Source organism: Lygodium microphyllum, chromosome 14 (assembly GCF_053477565.2).
Source record: "Lygodium microphyllum isolate KBCC chromosome 14, Lygodium_microphyllum_v1.1.10, whole genome shotgun sequence".
Classification (NCBI taxonomy): Eukaryota; Viridiplantae; Streptophyta; class Polypodiopsida; order Schizaeales; family Lygodiaceae; genus Lygodium; species Lygodium microphyllum.
In genome coordinates, this window is record NC_141148.1 from 119,813,252 (window position 1) to 119,836,773 (window position 23,522).

Consider the following 23,522-nt stretch of genomic DNA (forward strand, 5'->3'; position numbering starts at 1 on the left):
ATTTCCTTCAAAACAAATGAAATTAGAAAAAGTAAAAGAACCACAAAACCAACAAAGAAAACAAAGGAGAACAATAAAACAAATCAAGGGGGAGCTCACACATTTTGATAGAGATAGTTAAGAGACAACCACTATATGCTTTTAACCCATGGACTAGGATCCATGCAATAGATTGCATGCACTCATAAGTGGTTGTGAGCTTTGTCTCTGCCTACTAGTAGGGACCCAAGCCCTAGTCGCACTCTTGACCTAGAAAACACGTGCGCATGACCTCATTAATCACATCATTATCCTAGTTAGCTTAGAGACCGTGTTGACCATAGCAAGTGCTATGGATAACTCAAGAGGTAATTCTAATGACTTCCAAGCCACAGTCTCAATAGCTTCTAGCAAGGTACAAGTTTGGATGTTTCAAACATGAATCTTGAAGCGCTACAATGGAAGCTAATAGTGCTGAAAGGACAAGGAATATTGCCCCTCAACTGCATGGTTATGACACTGAGTTGCAGCTTGCCACCATGTAAGCAAAAATGGATAGCATTTGTAGGATGTTGTTCAATGTAAGAGTAATAGGCTCACCAAAAGACTCTCTCTCTGATCTTGTGCAAAGAAGACTATTTGACCCATCAGACATGCTCCATGTCGAAACATATATTGCACAAACCATTCTAACTAGGATAGGAAGCACATGGACCCATAGAGACCAAGTAAAAATCCCTTTAGCAGCTGAAAAATTAGACAAACATTGAGTCATTGATAACCCTTGTAGTTTCATAGAACAATCTGAACAAGTTTGTGAGGCAAATAACCTTGTGGGTAATGCCAAGTAGGCTCAAGCATTCAGACTTTGCCTAGGTGAAAAAGGACAGACTTGGTTCACAACTCAAGATGCCATGGAGAAGACCTCCTTTGTACTACTAAAAGACTCATTTATCAAGCATTTTGTTGAAGCTAGTTATGGAGATAGCCTCATTTTCCAATTGATGAATGTCAAACATCAAGAAGAGGAGAGAATGAGAGATTGCATCTCTAAGGTTAAGAGCTTGTTTAAATGTATATCCTTGTTAGAGAGACCCACACCCAAGGCAGTCACAAAAGCCTTCATCAAGGGCATCTTGTATAATGAAAGTTTAATCAAGAGAGAGGGTGTAAGACAAGTATAATCCCTTCTTCCTCACTGAAATCAATACGGACGCTAGTGAGAGTCCTATGGTGACAGTGGTGGCAATAGACCCAAATATACCACATGAAAGATCCTTCTTGCTACTTAGTGATGTGATAATCCTTACTCCACTAGATCACTCTCCCTTGGTGATAATGCTACTCTAAATATGGATGCTCAAGATAAGGAATGATTTTTCCCATCCAATAGTCTTGATACCCTCTGCAAGTTTAAGCGGAATCTTGAAGGATCTACAAAGGCACCAAGTCTAATGTTAGTCCCTATACAAATAGGGCTTCAGTTTATTTAAATTTTCTTTAGTTTTAAACTCTACTCCTTGCAAATCTGCTAAAAGGGCTATAGAGACATTCTTTCTTGTACAAATAATTTTATAAGAACAACCCCACTTGGGTTCCAACTTGCTTGTAAAAAGCTCACGACGAGTATCATAATATAAAACCAAATGGTCCTTGATAAATTTATACTACAGAAGATCATGAAGCATTTTCATTCACTTCTTCCCTACTTCCTAATGTAACAAGGCTTGTACCCTAATCTCATCCAGATGTGCAAGGGAAATGAGCCTTTCTTGCAACATTTCCTCTTTACCCAAAAAATGATTTAGAGCAGACCTTATTGTAGGCAACTCAATCTCCAAAGGTAAAATATAATCTTTCCCATATACTAATTTAAAAGGGGTATAACCTATAGCTCTTTTGAATGTTGTATTATAAGCCCAAATAGCCACATACAACTTCTTATCCTAATCACGCTTAGCTTTAGATACATCCTTGGATAAAATCCCCACAAGTTGCTTATTAGTACTTTCTACTTGTCCATTAGCTCGGGGATTGTAAGGCGTGGTCTTGTTATGTTTAAAAAATATATCCCACTATTAGACACAAGCTCCTTAGGTGGACCAAAACAATAAAAAATCTGCTTCAAAATAAAACTCACAGTTTTGGCATTATCCTTCATCATAGCACGGGCTTTAGACTACTTCATGAAATAATAGTCTATTGCCACAATGATATAATGCTTTTGTATAGTTGATGAAGAGTGCATAGGTCCAATGCATTAGGGGAGTTTTGAGGTCTCGAAAATGCCCTATAAGTGATCCTAGAGAGAGAAAATATTTTAGAAAATAAAATTGTTTTTAGATTCTTAAAGAGTTTTATATTTTGATAAGTAAATATATTAAAAAATATTAATAAGTCATTATCGTGATATTCTCGTGGTCACATCATCAAACCTAGAAATCGAGGCTCTATAAAGGCGACAAAGATTGTCATAATGAAGATCTTACTCATCCTCATTAAAGTGAAAACTAACCTTTGATTTAGATTTTGTTCGACGTTTGATTACTTCCCTCCATTCTCAATCTCTTCTTTCTTTCCCATACTAGTTTCTTCTTCGTTTTCCTTCTTGTTTTAATTTGCATAGTTTTTCAATCCATATCTTCTAATCACATCCTTAGCTATGAATCAATCATCCAATGATCACTGTAGCTCTATCAAAAGATCTTTCACTATAAGATACATGCCTCATACTGATGTTCAAAGTGACTCAAATGTTCATAAACAAAATTACCCTCGTCGTTGCTAAAAGCGTATGTATAAACATCTCTACAAAATCATCGCAAAAACTGTCGCTATCTCAAATAGTGACGTAGATAGCGATGATTTGCGACGTAGATAGTTACTGTAATAATGATGCATGCACAGAAATTAGTGACACAAATAGTGACGGTTATAGAGGATTTTTTTTTTGTGGTAGGGCAGACACCATGTGCTGTATAATATTCTGCAAAGCAATTACATGTTGGATATGCAATGCTAGTCAAGATGAGTGCAAAAATGACTTAAATCCATAAGACTGAGATAACTCATAGAATAAGTACAAGACTAGTGATGAAAACTCATGACATTACATGGAACCATGGAGAGAGAAGAGATCCAAAAAAACATGAAAATACATATGTAAATATTGCAAGATGCGATTTTATACAAAGGATAATAAGTACATCTAAGGAATACTACATGGAAGAGACCTGCATAGATTATAGGACCCAAAAAGAAGAGGGTGTGGACTCCACGAATTCAAGTGCGCACTATAGATTCTTGCCATCTGAAAGCTCGTCTCAATGCAAAGGATCATTGAATGGACTTTGCAAAATGAACAACTAGACATTAGTCCACCATACATAATGCATTAAGAAAAAACTAGTGACTACAGACAAAAAAGATGATTGACTTATTGGGCCCGCTACACATACAATCTATCGATAAGTGTAGTGAGACCATGTCTCTCTGTGTTTCGAGTCTCCAAACTTGTGGAATTATGGTTTGTGATGGAATGCTATAAAGAAAATTGAATACAATCATTAGAAACACGACTGTTGGCATAAGTGAGATTCCAAATAAGAAATTGAGAAGAACCAAAAGAAAACTTACAAAGTCTCTAGATAAGTCATGTGGCCGCCACTCCCCAGATGATGTACGACCCCTGCCTCCAATTGTGGCCTCGCTGCTACTTCTCGTTGCTGCTGCCATCTTTTTGGAGAATCAGTGGCCTCCTCCTTGAATCTTTGCCAATCCTATGCGCTCATCTAGCCACTCCAGCTTTGAGGTGCCACTCTTGAGTGTCTTTGTGCGTACTTTCGATCGTCTATGTGACATGTATGCACACATATACTCCATCATCCACCCACCGGTGGAAAACCTCTCTGCCATCATATGTACCAGAAACTCCTCATGCAAAGATGCCACTATGTAGTCCTTGCTCCCCTCCCTTATATTCTTCTAATGGTCCATAATGTTGTGCCTAAATACTTGTTGGTACAACTCTCTATGCGAGACATCACCCTCCTTCCCTCATCGTTCATGATCACAGCACTTGTCTTGTCATCTACGAGGTATCCATACCCTGCTGGGGTATGCCTAAGATGTGTCCACTCCCACATGTGAACCATACTCTTGGGCCTAACTAGGAGACCCATGTATATTGAGTGTACCCACAGGGGTAGTATCTCTTGAAGTAGCACCCATAGGGGGTTCCACCTTTGTGAATGACTGAGAGAAACCCGGAGTCACTAGAGTAGATGTCCCTATAGGTGTGACAAATCTTGGAGGTGACAAGTAGTGACAAGTATCCACTAGATTGATGAGATGGAGACACTACATTGGTGCCTCCACAACATCCACTTGAGCTACCCTCTTTGGAACTTGTACAAGAGTGAGGAGTAGCATCCCTCTTTGGAACTTACCATCGGCTCACAATATCCATATCTCTACAACACCCCCCACAACCACTCCCTTTGTCATCCAGGGCTAGTCTAGAGCATCAATCTCGTCTACTGGAAACTAAAGCATCATAGTATACCGAAGTAGATCTCATAGAATGGCTTGATGATGTCCTTGACAGCTCTTGGTCAGCCACATCTCTAAATCGGGCCATTTGATCTAAAGACATACATATGAATATCTCCTACAACTCCTCATCACTCATCCCTCAACTCATCCTGCTCTCCAAGTATCATGAAAATTAATCTACATAGATAAAAAAATGATGTTAGCATAATCAATATAAGGATTTAGGTAAATCACGATAATATAACACTGAAAAAAATAATGATAATTAAAATGCATATTCTAAAGTACCCTTAAAAGCGAATCATCAACGAATTGAGCAATGAATGCAAATATAACTCGGCCTATGGCCCATGTCAATCTCCTTGCACAACTCTGCATACACTGGAAGGTCTATAGATAGGTCATCACACAAAAGGAAGAGTCCACTCGAAAAATTCATGGCCTTCTATCTCTTCATCTACGTTACCCATGCTGCCTGTCTTCTCTACATGCTCCAAGTCCTCTTCGGTCTCAACCCTCCGCAATATCAACCCCTCCATCTACATACTCTCCTCATCTATGCTGGGAACATTACTTTCATCATATACTCTTGCACTTTGAGGAGTTGACGGCACAACATACCACCATTGAGGTTAGAAGACTACCTATTCAATATCACATATAAGAGTGAATCAACATTTGTGACTATTTCGTGCGTTGAAAAATTTAAAAACAAAGGTCATGCACTTGTTCACAATGGTCTAGTAGCAGTGTAACGTGCCCACTTTCCAAGCACATTTTACTAGTCCATTGAGAGGAGACGATTCTAAACGATGCTGCCTGGCACTCCCATGGAATGTTACGAGATTTGTCGCCTAGGGTTTCTCGAGTTTGCCTTGCAATGGAACGTGCACGGACGAACCCATTGGGATTGACCTAATTTTGGGTTCCTAATGGCCAAGGTCTCTTGACAACACTCTAGCATTGGGTCTTCTACATCCTACTTTATGTAGAGATACACAAGCCAAAGCTGACCCATGCCACACTTGCTTCAAAGAGAATGGAAAATGAGAGGGATGCGTCGCTCAACCTCTTTGCTTGTAGGGCACAGTCCCATTCGGGTCCCCTAAAACGGCATGAATCGGGGTTCTATCCTAACAATTTCTTAGGGTCAAATATCCATAAAACCTTGTGAGAAGCCTCCCAGCTTTCTAGGACCACCCTGCTATAGGATAGACCCGTCGGGGATTCCACCCACCCGCTTCACTCAATAGGTGTTCTTTAGTTATCTAATTAGGTCCTATCACATTTATGTGTGACATTTAAAATCAGCCTCCTTAATTAAGCCTTTTAGGGAATAGGGTTCGTTCATGTAACTTATGGCACTGACACAAAAACAGTTCAGACGAGTTCCTTGGAAGTAAACTTTATATTAGCATTTTATCTGAGATACAAGTATTGTCCAAAAAGGATGATTCCCGCAATCCGTGAGGATGCATCTTATTTCCTCCAAGTTTTTTCCCTTGCACTAGTAAGAGGGCCTCAAGAATCCATCATCTCGAGTCACGTAGATTGTTTGAGTAGGACTCGGAGGTAAGGAATTTACAACCAGAGCCCCTTTGGCATCCAAGCGTCCTCCTACATTCAAACTAATCCACCGAGAGACCTCTCGTGGTGGGTTCGGTCCATTTTCCCATCACGGTTATTTAGAACCCCCTTAATAGGGTTGGCGGCCGGCTGGGGGTGGTTTGGCACGCCCTCCATGGATTTAACTTGATTCATTATTCCAATTTCTTTTGTGAGTTTGAGTCATACAATCCTTTCACAGACCATGTTCCTAAATTTACAAGCACAAACAACAATGAAGGTGAATGCTTAGGACATCTGGTAAGGTGGAGTTCCTATTTTTGAACGCCTAGTGTTCACCCTTTTTGGATTTTTCTTGCCTTGGTATCAATTGCAATGACCTTCTGAGGGATAGTGAATACACCCATTCCGACCCTCATTCTTATGCGATAGGAGCGAGCAATTACGCCATTATATTTATATCCATGGTACTTGCTCTAATTTGCTAACCTTTATCTTGGGGTTCTTGTCTTGAGATCACATGTCTTAGATGATTCAAACTGGGTTAGAACTTCATCGGGTTTCCAGGTTTACCCCAGGGTTGCATTCCCTCAAGATTTCATAACATAAACTTTTGTTCATTCCTCCCGCAAGCCAAGAGTAAACTAAGCCCTTTGCAATCCTTGAGTTGTTGCGAGCATCAAATGTCACGTGGCGAATGGTCATTCTCTATTGCGGATACGACATTCGATTTTTCTTGTATTGACATCGAGTTATATCATGGTTTAAAATGATACCTCTAAGGGTGTTATTGGACTTATCATGGCTAGTTGCTAGGGTAGAGACCTATGATTATATTTACTTGATTCTAAGTCAATCTATGATCGTAGCATTAATTTGACTTATTTACAATTAAACCCTAGCCTTACTTATCATATAGGGTTTCATTTACCGAATAGCCTCTTGCAACTAAGTTTAAAAACTTACATGTGCATCTTAAATCTATCCTTTAAGATGAATCTCTATCATTTAGTGCAATCAAAAGTATCCAGGATGCCACACAAATCTAGATGCAAGTCTTCCCTGAGTTGATGATACAATGCAGAGCTTTTATTCTTGAAAGTTCATTTCAATGAGTTTATGCAAATCATAAATCATGACTCATGTTTTTAAGTGCAAGGTACAAGAATTTATCACACTTTATGTAAGGGCAAGTTAACTCTTTTTAATGGTTTATGCAATCCTTTGCAAGATCTCACATGTATACAAGTCAATATTCGAAGATGCATTTGCAAAATTTGTGCTTACTTATCAACTTAGCATTGCAGACACCCCTAAATGTTAATTGACTTGTAATTATTGTGATTGCCGTGAATTAGATTCAAACCTATGCATCTACCCTTCAAATTACACAAACTATATGATGCAAAAACATGATTCTCTTCCATGATAATTAGGTTCTACTATTCCACTCATAGGCCAAGACGTCGTAGTGGTACTTGAGTTTGGAGTGATGAGTTGGTATTTATACCCGATAGCCCATTCATGTTAGCGGTGGCATCTTTACCTGATTCTCCCTCCGCGGTTGCAGCCTTTCTGACTACTTGGGAGAGTTTGCTCTTTGGAGGAATTTTAGAGCTTGGAATGCGGCCTTCTCTTTTCTCAATATACTCCCTTTTGTAGGAGTCTCCTATGCTACTTGTGTATGGACACTTATTGTGCAAATAGCGAGGGAAGGAAGGTGTTTGTGACCCCTCCCCAAGAGGAGGGAAGGGACTTCTTGAGCCTTCTCCTCTCTTTCTCTCTCTCTCTCTCTCTCTCTCTCGTTCTGAGATTTTCTCTTCCTCTCTCTCTCTCTCTCTCTCCCTCTCTCTCCTTTATAGGCCGGCAGCAGGGGGAAAGAATACATGTCCTCCTTTGTTTAGGGGGGGATTTTATAGGGGAAGATGGGTATTAATTAGGGAAATGTGTTGTGACAAGGAACCCTTTAGCTCAACTGGTCCGCTAGAATAACTGTTGCCATGCGGCCTTATTAAGGGGGAAAGAAGGGATACTAGGGGGTTTCAAAGGTGGCATATGTGTGCCCCTCCTCCCCATTGACATTTTTGTTGTCACCCTCATCCTTATCGATGTCCTCGACATCATCGCCAATTGTAGCTGCTCCGTCATCATGCTCATCACTTCACTGTAGCTCCCCCTTCGTCCACCAACTAGAAGCATGGATAGGGGGGGGGGGGGCGTTAAAAGAATTTCATTTAATTTGGGTTATTATATCCTTTCCCCCTTAAGGAGTCAAGATGTCCTCATCTCAAAAGGAATTGGGAGTATTGTTGGCTGAGCGTACTCTCCTCAATCCATGTGGCATCTTCTTCTGGATAGTCCTTCCACTGGATAAGGTACTCTTTGAGTGCCTCAATCTCTTTTCTCAAGTGTCTAGGATTCTATCTAGTCAAAGCTCAAGGACTCTTTGGCTTGGCATTACAATTTGTTGATCATTGAGTACATGGCTAGGATTGGATACATATTTCTTTAGTAGGCTAATATGAAATACATTGTGAACCTTTACATTCTTGGGGAGTTGGAGTTTGTAGGCATTGGGCCCTAAGCACTTGTGGATCCTGTGGGGCCTGCAATACCTTGGACTTAGTTTCTTAAATTCTCCCAATGATAAGGAACTCTTCTTGGGTCATACTCGAATAAAAACCATATCTCATTCCTTGAAGGGTCTCTCTTGTTTATTTAGATCTATATATGCTTTCTACCTATCCTTGGCAGCTCTAATGTCTTGTCTAATGGCCTTGACCTGCTCGTCCATTTCCTCAAGCATTTTCTTGAAAGCTTCTACCCTTAAGGTAGGATCCAATGGAGTATGACAATCATGCCCATAGAATGCTTGAAAATGTGTCACTTGAATGCTTTGTTGGTAGGAAGCATTATAGACGAACTCAATGAATGGTAAATATTGAACCCATTTCTTGGGTTTGCGACAACAACATGCTCTAAGAATATCTTCAATGACTTGGTTGAACCTATCTGTTTGGCCATCAGTTTGAGGGTGATAAGCTGTACTGAAACAGAGTTGGGTCCCAATGGCCTCAAATATCCCTCTCCAGAAATGAGATATGAAGAGGGAGTTGCGGTCACTAATGATCCTTCTAGGCAACCCATGGAGTCTAAATATCTCCTTGATGAATAATTTGGCAATATTTGAAGCTTTATATTTTGTCTTAACTGGAATGAGACATGCAACCTTGGTGAGCATATCTACTATAACCATAATTGAATTGTATCCTCCTTGAACTGAAGGTAATCCAACAACAAAGTCCATGCTGATAAATTCCCACTTCATTTGGGGAATATCAAGAGGTTGCAGCTTTCCAGGCATCTTGGCATGCTCTACCTTAATGTGTTGGCAAGACAAACATTCCATGACATATTTGAGTACATCTCCCTTGAACCTTTCCCAATGGTAGCTCTTCCTGACTATGTTGAGGGTCTTGACATATCTAAGATGGCTTGAAAAGGGGGAGCCATGTGCTTCCTAGAGTATTCTCTGTTTGAATTTCTTGCTTGAGGGTATACATAATCTTGTTCTAAAATAGACAAGTCCCCCATTGACGGAAAATTCTTGATACTTGACCTTAAGCCTAGGGTTTTGGTCATTTTCCAAAATCTCCTTTATCATCTTTAGATATTCTAGGTCATGGCTAGCTTCCTCCTTAGCTAATTCAAGGATAGGGTTGCTAGGCATTGACATCATAGTTGCTAATGATTCTGCCATTGAGGGTTCCTCCATAATAAGAGAGTTGAGGAATGCCTTGCGACTTAAGGCATCAACGACCACATTCTCTTTACCAGGTTGATATCTGATCTCAAAGTCATATTCCTGCAGAACTTCAATCCAACGACATTGCCTCATATTGAGGTCGGCGGTCTGGGTGAAGATCCATTTGAGGCTCTTATGGTCCGTGACCAAAGAGAACTTGTTACCAAGCAAATAGTGTCACCAAAGTTTGAGAGCATGAATAACTGCTAGTAGATCCAAGTCATGAGTAGCATAATTCCTTTCATGGGTTTTTAGCTTTCTTGAAGAATATGCTATAGGATGGCCTTCTTGCATTAGTACACACCCTAGTGCAAGTGATCTAGCATTTGTGACAACTTTGAATTCCTTTCTCAAGTCGGGGAGTTTCAGAATTGGTGCTGTCACTAAGCTATTCTTGAGTTGATCAAAACCCGATTGTTCGGTGGGTGTTCACACTATGGCAACCTAATTTTTTTAGTAGATTTGTGAGGGGTGTTGCGATTGAGGCATAGTCCTTAATGAAGTTCCAGTACCAATCTGTTAATCCAAGAAAGCTACGCACTTCTTTGATTGTAGTTGGTGGAGGCCACTCTTGGACATCCTTAACCTTTGTAGGGTCTACAGAGATTCCTTCTTTTGACACAATAAATCCATGATATTCGATCTGTCTCTTGAGGAAGGCACACTTTTTCTTCTTAGCATAGAGATTATGTATCCTCATAGTTTTAAGGATGATGCAAAATTGGGGTTCATGATCCTTCTCTTCCTTAGAATAAACCAAGGTGTCATCAAAAGTCAAGCACAAAATCGTCAAGATATGGTCTAAAAATGTCATGCATTAGTCTATTAAATGTGGTAGGGGCATTAGTCAATCCAAAGGGCATTATTCTGAATTAAAAAATGACCATATCTGGTATTGGATGACGTCTTAGGAATATCCTCATCCTTGATGCGGATCTGGTAGTATCTTGACCTCAAATAAATCTTGAAGAAGTTTTTTTCTCCTTGCAATCGATCAAGTAACTCATCTATCCTTGGGATAGGATATTTATTCTTGATGGTTACTTGGTTTAGGTATCTATAATCGATGCAAAGGCGAAGTGTACCATCCTTCTTCTTTTGGAACAAGATTGGAGCCCCCCAAGGAGAACTATTGGGGTGTATGTACCCTTGTTACAATAGTTGTTTAAGTTGTTCTTTTAACTCAATAGCTTCAGGAATGGACATCTTGTAGGGCCTTTTTGCAACCGGTACAACATGTGGTATCAACTTAATCTCATGGTCAACTTCCCTAGGCAGTGGTAATTCTGTTAATTCTTATGAAAATACATATGCATACTCTTTTAACCATGATGGTTCTTCATTGGAGTCCTCTGCCTGTTCCGACTTGTTTATCTTGATTAGATAGATGGGTAATTCTTTCCTTATTCCATTAGCTATTCAAATTGCCTTAGCTAGCTGGATCTTTGGTTTACCTGCTTCTCCTTGAGTTGTAACTAACTCACCTTTAGGATTCCAAAATGGGACTTGACCCTTTCCACAATGGATGTGAGCATTATTAGTAGGGACTAGCCAATCCATCCCGAGTAGGCACTCATGGACTCCTAGATTCATTACCTTGAACTTAACGGATGTGGACTCGTTTCCGAGTAGAAATTCCATCTTAGCAATTTTTCTAGTGCAAGTGATTTCTCGCCCATTTGCTGGTTCGACAAGCAAAGTAGATGTAGCTACAGTGGCTATCCCTAACCTTCTTGTACAAGCTGGTGAAATGAAATAATGAGTGCTGCCACAGTCAATTAGGGTTTGAATTTCTTACCTTGGTAATTCGATGGTGTTTGGATCACCGAAAATTGGCGGTTTGGCCCCTTTTTATGGAGAGAGGCATCAAAGGATGTCCTCTCAATCTTAGCTTCCATGGACGGGTCTTTTTCTTTGTTGACTCCCTTAGTGGTGATATTGGAAGTTTTTGCCCTTCCCATTACTCCACGACCACGGCCACGGGTAGCCCTGCCTTGGCAATTAAATTTTCCTTGATGACAATATTCACCATGTTTGGGACATTTCCTTTTGAAGTGCCCATGTTCATTGTAGTGAAAACATTGTAGGCTTTGGTCACTTCTTTAAGTGGGCACAAAGTCACTGATTACATTTTTCGTCAGCTTCTTCCATTGGCCTTGACTCTGTCCTTGCTCCCTTTAAAATTGAGATTTCAACATCCCTGGATTTTGGTCTTTGTGAGACTAGTATCTATTATTCTTGGGGACTTCGGTTGGACTTCTTGGGCAATAGGTCCCACTCTTATCAATGCATCTTGTAAATCCAAAGGACGCATTGATTCCAATCGAGTTTTCATTGGTGGGTTCAACCCATCACAGAACTTCGAGACTTGTTGGAGAATAATCATTGTTGGGGCGCATTTTAACAAGGAGACAAATTTCGAGTAGTACGCCTCTAGAGATAGGCCCAATTTTTTCAACTTAAAAAACTCATTCATCTTCTAAGTTCTATATGCAGGTGGCATGTATCTTCCCTGCACTGCTTCTTTTAGCTTATCCCAAGTTATCGTGCTTTTCATGATTGCTTGGTCTTTACACCATTGCTTCCACCAGAGCCTAGCTTCGCCAGCAAGTTTGAGCTTGGAAATCATGGCATGGTTTATAGGTGTTGTTCCTGCTACACTGAAGTAATCTTTCATGGATTCAATCCATACTCCAACATTGGATTCAACAATCTTCCCTTTTTCATCAAATTTCGAAGGTTTGATTTGTGTGAGAAGAAACTTCTTCTCTTGTGCCTCCTCTAGCAGGCTTAGTGTGGGGACAAGATTCTGGTTCTGTGTTTGATGTTGTATTTGGTTTTCAATTTAAAATTTCGCGTTAAGATTGCATTTACAAATCTCTTCACAACTTATCTCAATGCATAGATTATTTTTCATCAATACTATGCAACAAATCAAATAAACATAAAATTCTTATTTATCCATAAAGAAGCATAAGGCTCAAGTACAATTATTCGGGGATAGATAGAGATTGGCAGGGATGATTTTCTTTTCAAGAGATATATCAATGCAAGGTCAATAATTCCCTATTGGATTCAGTTATAGGAACATAATAGTAATATGGATTTAGGGAATGGATTCTCAGGAAGCAGTAAGTCATGGGAAGTTTAAGAAATCCCCATTTTTGATAGCCATGACGTTCGTTTTGCCCCATTACATTAATTTTGTTTGCTGGCAAGACTTTGACCACCTCCTCATAGATGTAGCGAGTCTATTCTACTTGCCGGCATCCATTGTGTAGGATTGAGTTCACATGTGCCTCATGGAAGATGAATAACTTGATGATCTTCAAGTTCTCCAACCATTTTAGCCTCTTCAAATTGTTTTGAAGATAGGTGAGTTGGTTGGCATCTATGTAGTAGTAACCCGCACTCTAGTCCAATGTCTTTCTACATACAACACTGAAGGGTTGTAGAGTCGATCTAGGATCCCCATCATGTCGGATCGTCTGCGATAACTTGAAGAGTTCATAGCCGTCCTAAACATGATATAAAATATGAGGAACCTCCTCCATGTCTCATAGATCTGGAAGCTACAACAATCCACAAGTGAGTAAAATAAAAAAAATATTTCCTAATGAAAATATCACTTCACTCTTCCTGATTTATTCCTATCTTGATTGTTTTATTCATTAGTTTGCTATGATACCAACTGTAACATGCTCCCCTATTGACTGTCCAAGCACGTTTTAGTGGTCCTATTCTAAACGATGCCGCCCGGCACTCCCATGGAATGTTACATGGTTTGTCGCTTAGGGTTTCTCGAGTCCACCTCGTAATGGAACACCCACTGGGATCGACCTAATTTTGGGTTCCTAATGGCCAAGGTCTTCTACTTTACAAAGAGATACCCAAGCCAAAGCTGACCCATGCCACACTTGGTTCAAAGAGAATGGAAAACGAGAGGGATGCATCACTCAACCTCTTTGCTTGTAGGGTATAGTCCCATTCCATTTTCCTAAAACGACATGAATCAGGGTTCTATCCTAACAATTTCTTAGGGTCGAAAAATGTCTCTAAAACCTTGTGAGAAGCCTCTCAATTTTCTGGGACCACCCTGCTGTAGGACAAGCCTGTCGCCACCCACCCACTTTCCTCAATATGCATTCTTTAGTTATCTAATTAGGTCATATCACATTTATGTGTGACATTTAAAATCAGCTTCCATAATTAAGCTTTTTAGGGAACATGGTTCGTTAATGCAACTTATGGCACTGACACAAAAAATAGTTCAGATAGGTTCCTTGGAAGTAAACTTTATATTAGCATTTTTTCTGAGATACAAGTCTTGTCCAAAAAGGACGATTCTTGCAATCGGTGAGGATGTGTCTTATTTCCTCCAAGTTTTCGCCCTTGCACTAGTAATAGGGCCTCAAGAATCCATCTCGAGTCACGTAGATTGTTTGAGTAGAACCTAGAGGTAGGGAATTTACAGCCATAGCCCCTTGGCATCCCAAGTGTCCTCCTATGTTCAAACTAATCCATGGAGAGATCTCTTGTGACGGGTTTAGTCCATGTCCTTGTCATGGTTATTTAGAACATCCTTGATGGGGTTGGCGGCTAGCTAGGGGTGGTTTGGCGCACCCTTCATGAATTTAACCTGATTCATTATTCTAATTTCTTTTGTGAGTTTGGATCATATAATCCTTTCATAGACGGTGTTCCTAAATTTACAAGCATAAACAACAATGAAGGTGAGTGCTTAGGACATCTGCTAAGGTGGAGTTCCTATTTTTGAATGCTTAGCATTCACCCTTTTTGGGTTTTTCTTGCCTTGGTATCAATTGCAATGACCTTCTGAGGGATAGGGAATACACCCATTCCGACCCTCATTCTTATGCGATAGGAGCAAGCAATTACGTCATTATGTTTATATCCAATAATTCCTGGATGGTAGTTGTCCTAATTTGCTAAGCTTTAGTCCAGGGTTCTTGTCTTGAGATCACAAGTCTTAGATGATTCAAACTAGAACTTCAATTGGTCATTTGGTAACCATTTCGCTCCTTAGAACTTCATCGAGGTTTCCAAGTTTACCCTAGGGTTTCATTGCCTCACAGTTTCATAATAGAAACTTTTGTTCATTCCTCCTGCAAGCCAAGAGTAAACTAAGCCCTTTGTAATCCTTGAGTAGTTTGCAAGCATCGAATGTCACGTGGTGAATGGTTGTTCTCTCTTGTAGATACGACATGACAGAGGATTTTTGACACCGAGAAGTACTTAAAAATAGCCAAAAATTTGAAATTTCAGGGGAAAAATAGACTTCGTCAAAGGTGGCAACTGTAATCAGTACGATTTTAAGCGGCAAGGCCCAAAAGTGCTTTAAAGACCCACTAAGCGACGGTTGGGAAATTTTCATAAAATTTTCAAATGTCGAATTGGATCCTAGGAGATACCACGCAGTGGGAGACTTTGAGATGGTCGAGCAAAAATTTTCAGACCTCGAATCCGATGCCGAAGGCGGAAATGGGGGTGCCCGGGAGGCCAAGGCCAAAGGAAGCAAGTGTAAATGAACTAGGGGCTTGGGGGGGTGTGACCTTTGGGGCCTCCACCCCTTGATTTTCATGTTGGGGGGGGGGCTATTTTTTGTGGAGAAAAAGAAGGGAAAAAAAATGCCATATTGCAGGTGATGATTTCAAGAGGAGGGGAGAGGGCAAATGCCATCTCAATGTATCCTTATCAACTGATTAGATGATTGAGATACTTGCTTCCTACACTCTCCATCGCCACCTTTGGCCTTTGAGATGGTTGCGTGGACATGGAGATACAAATTTAGTCTTTCTCTCTCCTCCCTCTCTCTCCCCCCTTAAGGGACAGTTCATGCCCATGAAGAAGAAGGAAGACCGGTTGAAGGATGCTTGCCCGTCATGAATCGAATTGCTCCAAGATCAAGAGAAGGCTGAGAGGAGATGTTTAGCATTGAATATTTTTTGCTGGTTGGTCCATTGGCAACCTAAGAAAATTAATTACAAAACCTGCAATACGCAAATAAGCGGTATGCCTCATTTTTACAAAGGAAATTTGCTTCTTGTTGATGTTTGATGGTCTAAATGAAATTCATATGGAACAAAAATTTGTTTGGATCTTGTTTTCATTATGGTTTAGGGCTATGCATAAAAAAATTGTAGACCTGTAATGATAAATATTTGTAGTAATTAAATTATGGCCCGAAAAGCGCATTTTTAGTGTAAAAATAAAGGTTTTATTGGTTTCAGGTGGGAAAAAGAGATGTGCATGGGCTAAAATTCTAAGAAAAAATATCTTTTAGATTTCATGATTAGTCACTAATCATAAATAAGAAAATAATATATTTTTATGCACAAATAAATAGAGAAAAATAGCTAAAAATGGAGAAAAATAGCTAAAAAGGGAGAAAAATAAGATTTTTGCGTTATAAAAATCTAGAAAAATTTGATTCATGGTTGTGGCTATATAACAAAGCTGAGGCATGAATTTTTGCTTTAATTTGACTTTGTTTATGTGTCATAGTTCATGTTTTTTTTTTGTTTTATGCAAAAAATACATACAAAATAATACCCTACACCTATGTAATGCAACATAACCTAAACGTTAGAGGAAAAGGGTGGGGTTAAGAGATTAAAAGGGATGAGAGGGTTTGAATTTTTGAAAAATTTGATTGTGCATTCCATGTAGAATTGAAATAATTCAGTTTAAGGGGCTAGTAGCACGAGAAATCGATACTAGTCTCCATACATCGAAGCATATGTTTTAGTGAAAATCATGAAAGGGCTATTTTTCCACATCACAAAATGCTGATTGGATAAATATTGTTTGTACACGAGGATCATATGCACTATGCAACATGAGGCATGGGATGGTATCAGTCCTAGATTACATAGCAATTTTCTTCCTAGGACATGACTTATATGCTGAGTGGAAAGGAGCCTTTGTTGTAGGTTAGTTGTGTGCTTTCCTTGGGATTGTTTGGTGAGGATTTATATATTCCTGGATCGTATAAAAACAAGAAAAGAGTGGAGTTTGTGTGTTATGTTTTATATGTTGGGGCGACGCACCTTGGGGCCAATCCTCGAGGTATAGGAGAGTCACAGAAGTGGAGCCGCGGCAATTAGGAGAGTCGCAGAAGTGGAGCCGCAGCAATTAGCCAAGGGGAGCTTCCTGATGTTTGTGTAACGAGGCACTATGCCTACATGTTATGGAATCTCCCTTTGAGGATAAGGGAAGGTAAATGTTGGACTACATATCAGCTACAAATGCATAATTAAGTTTATCTAGTGTTCATCAGTGTATTACAGACGCTCCTGGCCCGCGAGGCCGTGTGGTGGGGTTGTCTATTGTGTGCATGAGGTCCGGCTAGTGCCATAGCCAGTGCCAGCCTATTTTAGATCCCATCACAACATTTGAGTTTTCTTGTATTGACATCGAGTTGTATCATGGTTTAAAATGATACCTCTAAGGGTGTTATTAGACTTATCGTGGCGGCTAGTTGCTAGGATAGAGACCTATGATTATATTTACTTGATTCTAAGTCAATCTATGATTGTAGCATTAATTTGACTTATTTACAATTAAACCCTAGCCTTACTTATCATATAGGATTTCATTTACCAACTTGCCTCTCTTGCAACTAAGTTTAACAACTTACATGCGTATCTTAAATCTATCCTTTAAGATGAATCTCTATCATGTAGTGTAATTGAAACTATCCACGATACCACACAAATCTAGATGCAAGTCTTCCCTGAGTTGATGATACAATGCGGAGCTTTTATTCTTGAAAGTTCATTTCAATGAATTTATGCAAATCATAAATCATGACTCATGTTTTTAAGTGCAAGGTACAAGAATTCGTCACACTTATGTAAGTGCAAGTTAACTCTTTTTAATGGTTTATGCAATCCTTTGCAAGATCTCTCACATATACGAGTCAATATTCTAGGATGCATTTGCAAAATTTATGCTTACTTATCAGCTTAGCATTGCAGACACCCCTAAATGTTAATTGAATTGTAGTTATTGTGATCATTGTGAATTAGATTCAAACCTATGCATCTATCCTTCAAATTACACAAACCATATGATGCAAAAACATGATTCTCTTCCATGATAATTACGTTCTACTATTCCACTCATATGCCAAGACATCATAGTGGTACCTGATATTGGAGTGATGAGTTGGTATTTATACCCGGTAGCCCATTCGTGTTAGCGATGGCGTCTTTACGCAATCCTCCCTTTCTGGTTGCAGCCTTTCCAACTACTTGAGAGAGTTTGTGCTTTGGAGCCATTTTGGAGCTTGGAATGCGGCCTTCTCTTTTCTCAATATACTCCCTTTTGTAGGAGTCTCCTATGCCACTTGTGTATGGACACTTATTGTGCAAATAGCGAGGGAAGGAAGGTGTTTGTGACCCCTCCCCAAGAGGAGGGAAGGGACTTCTTGAGCCTTCTCCTCTCTTTCTCTCTCTCTTTCTCTCTCTCTCTCTCTTCTTTTGAGATTTTCTCTTCCTCTCTCTCTCTCCCCCTCTCTCTTCCTCTCTCTCTCCTTTACAAGCTAGCAGCACGAGGAAAGAATAGCGTGTCCTCCTTTGTTTAAGGGGGGGATTTTATAGGGGAAGATGGGTATTAATTGGGGGAAAGCGCTGTGATAAGGAGCCCTTTAGCTCAATTGGTTTGCCAGAATAACCGTCGCCATGCGGCCTTATTTAGAGGGAAAGAAGGGATAGTGGGGTGTTTGGAGGTGGCACATGTATGCCCCTCCTCCCCATCAACATTTTCGTTGTCACCCTCATCCTTATCGATGTCCTCAACATCATTGCCAACTGCAACTCCATCGTCATGCTCGTCACTTCATTGCAGCTTTGGTGGCATGGACAAGGGGGATGTTAAATTGGATTATTACAAGCAATAGGACAAACGTGTCACACACATCCGTCCATCTTTTCTCATAATCTATTTTGAGAAATCCAGATGGACCTCACCGAACGGTTGCCCTAGCTCCCTGCAATACCGCTTTAAACCATTGTACATCGAATATGATCATGGAGAAGCTACGGTAATCCACTGATATAACACTTTGCAAGTTCCCAAAATACTTCATCTCATCTATAATGGTGTTTGGATTTGTGGCCTATCGTCAACTCTCTTGCTTGAACTTTGCCATGAAACCACAATTTGTTGTGGAGCGCATTTTGTCGATGCACTCATCAACATAGAAATATCACCCGCACGACCACGCTGCACTGTAGATTTTGTGCTATACAGTGCAATGGTTAGATTAGTTATTGCATATAAAATCTAGATACGATAGCTTATAAAACATGCAGTCACCTTCGGACTACATCCCCTTGAGAATTTCCACTCCTCAGTAGAGATCTCTACCCCTTCGTGAGAAGCTATGATCAAAGCTCGATGTAACCACCACCACATAGACATAAACCATGGTATCTCCTCCATGTCCTCAAGATATCGAATTGATCGATGACATGTACTCCCGAGGGGTCCACTAAGGTTTACCGTATGGCACCACATGAGTGTAAGGGAGGGGGGTTATTTAAGGGAAGGAAGGTACATTTTATAAGGCAAAGCCCCATAAATAGGGGGTAGATAAGGGGTATTTTCATATATTTCTTGCACGCAAGTGACGTCTCCTTGTTACTACTAGTGAATCCCCCATGCATCTACTGTATCAAAATTTTGATTGCAATTGTTTCTTATCTTTTCTAGCCTGCTTGTACCTAGCAAGCCACTTCTCCATGGATGCATGGTGCAACATACAAAAACGAATCACTTTCTCCTCCATGGGGCCGCATCCATTCTTTTTTCTACTCCATTTCCAACCACCACATCTCCGCTCAGTCTATCATCGTCCTTTAGACATACTCTTGTCTGAATCCACCTTTTTGGTAGCCACTTTGAAATATGCATTGATGCCTCTGACACCGTTGTCGCACAAAGCCCTTCTTCAAGGTTTTCATAAAGCACTCCAAGAAGAACATCTATCGTGTATGGACACATCCTGCAATCTCCACTTCATACCTTGCAAATTCAATAGAGGATGACTTGATCTCCTTTTGTGAGATCCATTGCACTAAATTTGACAACTTGTAAATTGCCTCGCGTATTTATGGAGTGAGGCATCCCATCATTGTCACGGTCGGTAGTATAAAAACTATTAGAGATGAAGAAGCATTACAAACATCGAGTAGACACTAAATAGAAAAATATTGAGGCAAACTTGATATATCTTATACCAATCATGGGATGTCAACCCTGATGGCTAGTCATCTTTAGAGAAAGTGGATCTAAGGGAACACATCATACCCGTCAGAGTGCGTATAGACTTGATAATTTGCTTTACAATGCACTCTTCTTTAGTGGACATGACCCAATAAGCACGAGGTAGTTGCAAGCGACCATTAGTGCTTGACTATGGCCAATTGACTGTGGCTTGACTACGGCCAAAGCGTCTTCGTCTTGCCTACCTCCTTCAAATCCATTCGTGCCCCTACAATATCTCTCTTTTCAATGTAGTGTGGTCCCATAATAAGCTACCCACATTCTTGAAAATATGCATGGGGTCCAACAAATGGTTTATCTATAAGTGGGTCCAATACAGCAACTTGTAGAAAATCAAGAACTATCGTATTCCATTCGGATGTGACTACTTGTGGACCATTTTCAACTTGTACTAGCTTCTTTGGACATTCATTCATACTAGAGGTCATCTAATGAAACCTTCCCTCAATTCATGACCATTCGGTAAGAAAGCAGTGCGTCTTTGATATACCATCTTCTTCATGGTTCGTGACCTTTGGGAGTCTCCACACAATGGACATGCATGATAACCTGAGGTAACAAGACATGTCATCACAACACCCCTATTTAGTCAACACACACTTGAATGAGCTATGTTAGATATCACCAACGAGAACGGAAGCCCACTTACCCAAGCACTCCCCGAATCCCGAAAAATCATGCATGATCCACATGAGAATGGTTCATATATTAGCAGACCATCGACCATCATGCTTGCTCATGTCTTCCACATTGAACTCCTCCTCCCACAAATCTTGAGCTCATCAACCAATGGACGGAGGTAGATGTCCATGTTCTTGACTTTGTAGTGCCCAAGAATGAGCAAGCTAAGGATCAGGTGTCCTTTCTTCATAGAAAGCCATGGTAGGCACTCCATCCATTGCGTGCCCACGAACTCTTCTAATGGGCCGCAATAGGTGCATTCCTTGGGATGAGACGTCATCTCCCTATACAAATTTCATGGGCACGTCTAATATTTTTGTATATGATATTCAATTAGTTTGAGAACATAAAGCATGATGGATACAGACTTTTCTTACTGTTTGCTTAAAGTGTGAGATTGCCTGATCAATGATATTGCCAAAGCATCGTACGTGTTCTATGGACAAGTGATGCTTTTGTTTGATTGCCATCTTGCATTGAGTGCAAGGACAAAGAACATGCTGATTAAGATACACCTCACAATCTTGGACATAACGACCATCATCGTTCTCCATTTGGTCTATGTTATGGCAAACAATAGGTTTTTGCTCCCCTCATTGATGATTCTTCCTTCATTTTAATCTCTACTCATTTTTCTCCCCCTTTCCCTTTATTTGCTTGCCTCCCTCCATCTCTTTTTGTCCATTCCTTTTCTCTCCATGTCTCTCTGTCTTTATCTACCCCTTCTTTATTTCTCTCCCCTCCCCCCTCTCTCTCTCTCTCTCTGTCTTTATCTACCCCTTCTTTATTTCTCTCCCCTCCCTTCTTTCTCTCTCTCTCTCTCTCTCTTTTCCCTTTTTTTATTTGCCTCCCTCCATCTTTCTTTGTTTCTCTTCCCACACCTCTTTCTGTCTCTCTTTCTCTTTTTTTATTTGCCTCCCTTCATCCTTCTTTGTTTCTCTCTCCCCCCTTCTCTCTCTCAATGTTTCTTCATCTTTCCTCCCCATTCTCACTTTTTCTCTCTTTTCCTTTATCTCCCTTCTTCTCTCTGTCTTTCTCTCTTTTCCTCGCCATTTGCACTCGATGCATCTTGTTACAATCAAAAGCAAAGATAAAAAATAAAAAACTCATAAAACAAGGACGTTGAAAGATCCTCTCTCCTCACCCCTCTTTGTGTCTCTCTTCCCTCTCTTCCTTTATTTTTCTATCATCCCGTTCTCTCTAATTCTCTCATTGTTTCTGTTTTTCTCTCTCCTTCCCTCTCACTCTCTATTTATTGTTCTTTCTATCTCTATTTTTCTCCATCTTTCTATCATTATTTCTCCCCCTCTCTTTCTAGCTCTCTCTTATTTTTCACTCTCATTCCTCTCTTTACCTCACCCTTTTATCCACCTTTCCTTCACTCTTTGTTTCTTTTTCTCTCCTCTCTCTCTCTTTGTCTCTCTTTCTTTGTTACCTCTTTCTTTTTTTCTCTCCCCCCCTCATTGTTTGTCTTAGTCATTCTCCTCTCTCCCTCCCTTCATGTCTCATTTCTCTCTTCATCTCTCTTTGTTACCCTTCTCCCCTTTCTCTCTCTCTTTGTTACATTTCCTCTTTTTCTCTCTCTCTCTCTCTCTCTCGTTCTCTCTTCCTCTTCCTTCCTTCTTCTCCCTCTCTCATTTCCTCTCTTTCTCTCTCTCTTTTAATGCATCTCATTATTAATACAAAGAACAACAAAGAAAAGAAAAGAAGAAAGTACAAGAACAAAGCAAGAAGAGGTAATGTACCAACCAGAAAGGCCCATGAGGCTGGATTCTTTGCCTCCTCTTAGCAATGTCCCTTCTTTCTCCCTTGCGTACTTCTTCCGCTTCTTTGCGTGCGACAAGAGTGGTAGTGGTGGCAAAAAGCTCTTGTTCTCTCTCTTTCCCTCTTCCTCTCCCTCTCCCTCTCAAGGCAATGATCTCTCTCACTCTCTCTCTCTCTCTCTCACAAATGTTTGCAGTAAGTGCCGCGCTCGGATTTTGGCCCCTTTTTTTTCTTAGATCGATGTCGCTATTTGCATCGCAAATAGCATCACTATCAGCATTATTTGCGTCACAAATCACACTAATAGCGATGCAAAGAGTGACACCGCTATTTTACGTTGCAAATCCCCGTCACTATTTTTCCATTCCCTTGTTGTAGTGTCTCTATCATCTTCATATTGAGTCAGATAGTGAGTATGAATCAATAAGGAAGAGAACAAGACCCATTACTATTACATATTCTATGAAACATATACTCAGGTTGGAAGGAAAGAAAAATCTTGATCTTTGGTTAGATGGCAGGCTATATCCCAAAGACTCTAGTAAAAATAGCAGTCCACCTTTCTATAATAGCTCTTCATTGATGATGTTCATTGGTGATGGTTATAATGGGTTTTTACATTATACACTTAACTTGGTTGGAGAAAAGGATATCCTCATATTGGAGAATCTTTTATCAAAATATAACAATGAGTTGTTGTAGAAGTTAAGAGGGTTGTCAACAATAGAGGATTCATTTGTGGAGAAACACATCAAATCTTATCAACGAAAGCAAACTATTTTAGGTCTTCCAAATTGACAAAAGACTCTTAAAAATATTGAGAGTCTTAAATGAGGAGGAGATGGTTGTAGTAAAAGAATCT